Raw genomic sequence first — 8,585 nt, forward strand, 5'->3', positions numbered from 1 at the left:
TTAGTTGCTCAGTATCATAAATTAAATAATAAATTACCCCACGTTCAATTTCTTGTCAAGTGACTTGTTCAAGTAGAGCATAAATTCAAACGCAGCATCGTGACCTGTGGACTAGAATGGAGCATGCAATATTGGGAATATTGTTACTGAAACATGAGCCTTGTTGGTTTTTGCAAGTGCCACTACAGACTCCTACTTGATGATTTTATCTTTATTTTTAATTTTAGGTGATGCGGTTCTCTTTATCCTAACTAATATTCTAATTTATGCGAAAGTAACTGTGTCTGTCTGTCTGTTACTCTATCACGCCAAAACTACTAGAGGGATTTGAATGAAATATGGTATACATGTGGTCTAGACCCTGAGAAAGAACATTGGCTATTTTTTATCCCGTAATTCCCACGGTAAAACCTGTTTAAGGCGAAGCGAAGCTCGCGGGCACAGCTAGTTAGTTATATGTAAACAAAATTTATTAACTTCAGATACTTATAAGTAACTTATTGCATTGAAAAAAGAAACGGTTTTACTGATACTTCTTATTAGTTTATCCAATTATCACGATAGGCAGACTGTAGTGAAGTAGAAGACTTGATGTTTTTTTTTTTAATAAAACATGTAACTAAATTAAAAACTTTTATTTGTGAAGTTATTCTTGTTAGTTCAATGGGTAGAATATGTGGTCAAAGTTTTCGGCAGGGTACACAGCACACACAACACACCCAAACTTATAACAACCAGCCTTCGTGCTTAAAACACACTCTCATCACGAAACTATAACTTTTACTTGCAAGTCAAAGGTCTCAAAACATCCTGATCCCCGGGGCTAACTCTAGATTACGAAAAACTAAGTACTTGAGCTTTCCTGCGCTTTAACACGACTGCTATGTCGAAAGTCCCGGGTTCAATCCCCGACCGAGGCTGATATTTGTTTAATTAAGACAGATATTTGAACCCAGCTCTTGGGTGTATTTCTGTAGATAGGTATACAAGGTGTTGCAAAAAAGGTATACTAAGCCGAAACCTACATGTGCAGTTGTGCAGCATGGTATTATCTATGGCCGAAAATGAAATCATAATTTCAAAATTCGCGAAAAAAATATAATTTTCGATAGAAACTATGTTGGTCACGTGACTTTTTACTATGAAGAATGATATATTTTTTTCGAGAATTTTAAAATTCTGATTTCAGTTTCGGGCTTAGATATAGGTACCATGCTGCACATGTACGTTTCGGCTTAGTATACCCTTTTTTGTATATTATCAGCTGTACGATACCCATATTACAGGCTTTGCTTTGGTTGGGGTTGGATGGCTGTGAGTAAGATGTCTCCATATATAATTATAATATATTGCATTTATTTTCCAAACTAAAGTAACCCCCCCTGATTCAGCTGCCAACGCAAAAGCCATGTCGCCACCCTAAATAGACCCACGCCTTCTAAACTAAAACCACCTCAAAGCTTTCACGATAAGGTACAAAATTGCAGTGTCAGTTACACAGGTTGACACATAATTATGAAGACGGCTGTAAGAAGGCTGTAGCGAACGACAGTCAAGACGAAGCTGTAATTTAACCTTTTGACAATGTTTTCAGGGGTTGATTTGTACTAAAACTATACTTGTAAGGAGTTTGAACAGTGGGTATAGTAACTATACTACGTCCATCTAATTAATTCTAATTTTGACATTCGAAATCCCATATACATATATTTTATGACTACAAAGGAAAACTTAGTTTACTTACCTTACCAGACATAAACGAAGTTAAAAAATGCAATAACATAGTGGAAGCTCGTTTTAAAGTTAGCGTTGTAGGATTTTTTATAGCGGTATCGCATATTAAAAGACTAAAAGGCAAATTTGTCATACATATTATTACACTCATGAACAATGAAAAAGATCCAGTAAATTAATAGTAAAAAAAATTTGATAATTTGATGTAGACATTTTGTAAGTGGAAATTATTAATTGCTCATTAGTGTATTAAGCAGTCACATCTAGATATGTGAACCCACCAACCCGCAGTGGACCAGCGTGGTGGGAAATGGTCCAAGCTTAGGAAGGCAGTTTAGACCTTGGGGATATGCACAAAGGTTCCACTCGAGAGAGCCAGGTGCAGGTACTTACACCCCCACAGAGAATAGAATAGAATAGCATTGATGTTAGGTATGTAGAGATATTTTCATTTGATTCAATTTGCAGAGTTCTCCTTACTATTAAATCTACTAAATCTGTACTATTATATGCCGACAGCCAAGATCCTTAGTGGAGGGTCTATGAAACGAACCCTATTGTGAAATTCAGTCAAGAACTTCTTGACTTAGCATAAGAAAGGGTCCACATTAAGTTATAATCAGTCTGTTTGCTTAGGATTATATTCTAAAGGGCTCAAGGCTAACTTTATGTGGAGTTCTAAATTATTGTACCTATTAGGTAAGGCCATGTTTCCGGTGACTCAATATTTTTTTTAAATAGTTATTTATAAATTAAAAACTGAGGAACTGGGCCTTATATACTTATTAATCCTAATCCTAACTAATATTATAAATGCTTAAGTAACTGTGTCTGTCCGTCTGTCTGTCTGTTACTCTTTCATGCCAAAACTACTGGACAGATTTGAATGAAATTTGGTATACAAATGGCTAGACTATGTTCTTTCTCATGGTCTAGAGTAGTCTAGACCATAATGTATACCAAATTTCATTCAAATCCGTTCAGTAGTTTTGACGTGAAAGAGTAACAGACAGACAGACACAGTTACTTTCGAATTTATAATATTAGTTAGCATTTATGTAAAAGTACATAGAGACTAACTTAATATATTTTCTGTTTCTCGTTACACTTGCTAAGTTTCATTCCAAACAAAGATTCGCCGGATAGCGACGACTTAAATGTTGATTTATTTATGAGATCTCGTATTAAGCCTACCTGTCTGAGATTCAACCTGACTTTGTTTACCTTTTTTTCGCAGAACAAATATTAGTATTTATCTATTTGCGTAGAGACGGCTTTTTGAAGGATGAAGTCATAGCTATCCGAGACGACCGAATGGTGTAGTAGTTAGGCCCGGGTCTCCTATTTAGGCCGTAGGTCGCGTCCAGCGTCACGCCGTAGGCCGCGTCACGATGCTCACTATAGAAATGTACTGATGCGGTCTCCCTCACACGCCGACGTTGGCGCGTAGATGTAGTGAGCATCGTGGCGCGGCCTACGGCGAGACGCTGGACGCGATCTACGGTGCGTAATAGGAGACCCGGGCCTTAGTGACCCTGACTGCTATGCCGCCGGTTCCCCGCAGATATTTGTACTCGGGTCTTGGCTGTTAATATGTTTACAATATGATTTTGTATCTATCTATGTATCTGTGTAAATATAACAGCTACTGTCCGATACCCATATACGATCTGCCTAGCTTGGCGTCGGATTACCGTGGGTGAGATGTCCCCACATACTAACTATTATTATTATTACCAATTTTTGCTGGTACGGCGGTAAAACCGACGTATACCAACATACTTAGGTTTAGCCTTTTTTTCTCAATAGGTTAAGGAGAATAAGTTCTGTAAAATTGTGTCCTGTTCTTGAAGAATTTTATATGAGAAGGAAAACTCAAGCTATTTCAACAAACTGAACTAATTTTCCCTGGGGCCTCATTTGTATCAGATAAGCAGTCATCTTTTACGGCCAGCAACGCCGTGCCGTTATTACATTCTCACCTTGTTTAATAGAGAACTGGTATTTATCTAGACAATAACAACAGTTTAACACACTTTATTGCATTTTCTAAACGTATGCGTATATTTTTGAAGTTTCAGAAAGGAAGTACTTAGCGCATTGACATATACAGGGTGTTGCAAAAAAGGTATACTAAGCCGAAACCTACATGTGCTTTTTGAAATTCTGATTTCATTTTCGGGCTTAGATATACCATGCTGCACATGTAGGTTTCGGCTTAGTATACCTTTTTTGCAGCACCCTGTATATTAAATCATTGACTTAGCGAGTTTTGAATAAAGAAATAACAATAGATCGACTGAGCCTGCCCGTATCGCGAAATTGTTTTAACAATGATTTTCGGATTCAAAATGTATAGAATTTAACACTAATTAGGTAATTAATTCGTTTTGCCATCCTGTTACGGGTCCGTTAAGTTATTTACTTACTTTTCCATACATTTTAAAAATGAAATACCGATTGATTATGAATTTTTAACGGATTTGTCCTTTAGTAGATATAACAGATCCATTAAATACGATCTTAAACAATTAGTTAGGATCCACTTCCGTTTTCACGACTTTATAGTTGGACTGTATCTGCTTTTATAAAATTTTTAGCCATTGCAACTTTTTACACGTAAAAATTGACGTTTTTGCGTGAAAGATTTACCTATATACCTACATGGATAACTATTTTCAAACTTACGGGTGTATAATATTTTTAGGATACGTTATTGCACACGTGCCCTGCACAGTTAAAAGCACATTTCAAATTGTATAGCACATCAGTAATAGAATACCTACAAATGCGGACGTATTACAAATAAGCTATTTCCGCCAGTATTTGTACTCGGGAAAAGTTATCTCTGATTTCTTGCAAGCACCCTTCCCTGAAGTTCCTTAAGTAATTGTGGGCCTAATTCACAAATAAAGAATCTTTATTTGAACATGAATAGTAAATGGGCCGAAAAGTAAACACCAAAAAGGTTTCGTCTAAATGGGGAAAAGAAAAAATACATAAGGGAAATAGAGGTTGGGTGTATAAAAAGGTCGTTGAGATTTCAGTTTTAATTCATGGGTATACTTAGAAGCCTAGTTAGCTTTTTGTGACTCCGTATTTTAAAAATGGAAAGGAAAATAATAGATAGGTATTTCTTTGATAGAAAACACAAAACAGAGACAGAAATCTCACAGATATTGGAGAAATTTTACAATAACTACGCAAAAAGGTTATAGTAAAAAGAAAAGCTCCACCATAGTAACTTTGCACGAGACATTTTACTATGGAGAGCATATTTTATTTGCAAATTCCCTGTATCCAAATGCTAAATTTATTTAGAATTATTCCTTGAGTATTATACATTATTATAATAGCCAACTATTTGGTCGGAATTCGAACCTGTCACCGTCAAAACAACAGTATGTGCTATTTAATCGTCACTGTAGTTCTGAAATTTTCGCTACATTATTTTTATACATTTTCATCCATTGAAAAGAAATCAAGAGGAAAATAAAAGGACCGGTCCCTGAATATATTCAGCTTTCCATTTCAGGTTTTTCAGTTACTATTCTGAGAGAGACGATTGTCACAATGTGAATTTATTTTCAAACTTCAATAGAAAAAGAGTATGAGTGTAGGTATTTTACTTAATACAGAATACAGAAGTTTATTCATGCTAAATTATAATATTAAACGATAGCCAATAGTAATTGTGTACACCTTCCTACAATAAAATTATACGTAATGATATTTCTAAATTAAAAAAAGCTTTTTCGTTTTTTCTTTCTTTGCATTAGTTTTTTTTGTTGAATAAAAGGGTCTTGTCCAGGTGGAGTAAGTTAAGTTAAATTTTTGGCTATAATAATATATTATAATTAATAAATAAATTTTATCATACATTAAAAAAAACATTCTAAAATTTTACAGACATAATATTATATTAGTGTTCCTCTATGACCATCATTTAATGAGTCGAGACATGTCTAATTTTATTGATTTACCCTAAGAGCAACATTTTTAATTAGTCCAGTTTTAGTTTTTAAACTAATACTTAAACGTAGTAATGTATGGTTCACATAGGACCATCTCTCACGGTCATAGTTGCTATGAATAGGCCCATTAAGTGTGTGGGTTGAATAATACTGGAAGTGTTATATTAGACGGCTTTGTAGTAAGCCTAGTACCTACCGTCTTGTTTTGACGCCTACGATGAAACAAAGGTCAAATGGTTAGTGTTTGTAAAATTGATAATTTACGAATATATCATAAAAGCTATGAGTTAAGACATGACTGTAGATCCGGGGGTTTTTAGTTATATATATGTATATATATGTAAAAGCTATCAAACAACCATAGAACAGGGGGGGTAACACATTGGCCTAGCGCAATCAGTTTTATCGTGTATCGTAAAATTGTTTCTTATAAATATAAACGTATTTATTTATTTATTAATATTCATTTCAATACGTTTCAAACCCGGATAAATATACTTATCTTTTTAACATATACCTAATTGTTAACCTCGCACAAACTAAGGGAAAACTTTCCACATTTACATTTAAAACTGTTAAACCCAACCCCAAACGCAACACTTTTGCCCAAACCGAAACATTTAAACGAGCAACGGCGTCGTGAAACCCGAACGAATGGAAGATAAAACTCTTTAACTCTCGCGAAATTGGTTTAAAAACGAAACACGTTTCTGAATGTCCTCTATAGGCGTTTCCAGGGGAACGGGAGTGGAATAATAAGTCTGTTGGCGTAAAAACGCTTCAGGTGAGCTATGAAGTATGATAAAATTGCAATAACATAATTCTAAAGTGATTATAAAATCATTTTCAGTCGACGTTCTAGTTTATCAGCTGTTTGGCAGCTATATTACAGGCTCTGCCTAGTTTTGGTCAACTGGGCCGCAAGTCTGCTAAATGCAAGTAGGTAATAGATGACAAAAGCATGTTAACTAACATATTTGCCTACCAAATAACTGTCAAATATGTCATTATCTCGTGTTTACATCCAACAATCATAGCTCTTAAACATCGAACTAACATTGTATTGACATTTATGAGGCAATAAGGCCGCCTTTTTGACTTTTCACATGCCGAAACCCAGGGAGTAGGTACAATACAATCGTTACAATAGATATTATGACGAATTTTAACGTTATTTAGTGATCGGGATACCTTTTGCTCCGTTACACAGTGAGAATTTCACAGACGGCTGATCGTTGAATGTCAATCAATGTCAAAATGTAAAATTCATCGTTCGACATTGGCGTTGATTGACAGTCTTTCATCCAACTATGACTTTCTTTACAAGGCTTCTTTAACCACGGTTAAAAGATGGGTTAGCAAATGCAAATGCTACTACCGAGCCTTAGTAGTAACTATTTGTAAAGTATTGTACTATAAAGTATTGGGTGAGTGGCCTAATACTGTGTGAAAGATAATCTATCAACCAAAGCAATAAAGTTATGTAGCCTAACTCAGTCGGGTAAGCGCCCGCTTCTTACGCCAGATATGCGGATTCGAATCCCGGCGCTGACATGTACCAAAGAGTTCTTTGGAATTTAAATACAATGTATACCATCGCTATTATGGTGAAGGAAAATATGGTGAGGAAACCTGCATATCTAGATTTAGCACATATAGATGTGTGAACCCACCAACCCACAGTCGACGAGCGTGGTGGGAAACGGTCCAACTTAGGAAGGAAATCTAGACCTAGGGGATATGCACGAAGGTTTCATTCAAGAGAGCCAGGTACTTAACCCGCCTCCGATAATAGAATAGAATGGACAGAATAGAACAATCTAGCATACGAAGTTCGTAGTCTAGCAATCCCTGTTCAGTGTTAATACATACGACTATAACAAAAGAATAAATTTAGCCAGCGTACAGCGATGCATAATTGTTTTCATAATACTGTATTTGCATAACTTTCTACCCCATTATCACGTTTTCTAGGTCACTACGTTGGGGCACCAAACAGCAGCCTTACTCTTGAAGTTTGTCTGCTGATTCCATAGACTTAGTATATACTAAGTCTATGGCTGACTCAATCTTCTTCTTGTTTATGGTTTCGTATTGGAGCCTGTGTTTTTGGTAGCATTTTGCCAATATATTATTATACATTTCTTTCTTACCTAATTCAAATTAAATGGCTTTTGTTCCTTATTAATAAGAGAGAGAGTAATTTGTAAAAATTGACGTTCATCAGAAAATTTTATATTTGTACGATGAATAAAAAATTTTGACTTTGACTTTGACTTATTATTTTAAATAAATTATTGAAACCCCGAACTCAAGATAGGTATTATCTTAGATACCTATTTAATAATCTCAATATTTCAGACCGTTATGGGGCCATGTATTTTGATATTATAATGTGTACTGGGAAGAAGGATTTATTGTATGTATTTCATTAATGATTTAACTAAGTAAAATATTTAAAAAAATGCATTTTATGAGGGTACTTAATACCTATAACATTTATTGTTGATTAATATTGAAAGCAAATGCAGTAAATACCTAAAAATGAAATTTATATATATGTGGGAACATCTTCACACACTATTAAATTGGTCCTGGACACCGAACAAATAATTTTTCACACATTCGCACATCGCCATAGCTCAAGATGTAAACCAAATCATAATACGAGTATTTCAAAAGTAGTCGTGTTGGTAAATTTAATCAAAATTCATATCTTGGGTAGGGGGTTCGATGCCCGTCATTTTGGTGCCACCAGCGCTATAATGAAATTCCTTTTCATATCCCTTTGAAAACTAAGCGTTAATGTATGAACTACAACGCTAGCGGGAAATGGTGCTATATACCTACTCGTATGTAGAAAAATCAAATAGCTTG

The sequence above is a fragment of the Plutella xylostella genome, chromosome 28 (assembly GCF_932276165.1).
Source record: "Plutella xylostella chromosome 28, ilPluXylo3.1, whole genome shotgun sequence".
Lineage (NCBI taxonomy): Eukaryota > Metazoa > Arthropoda > Insecta > Lepidoptera > Plutellidae > Plutella > Plutella xylostella.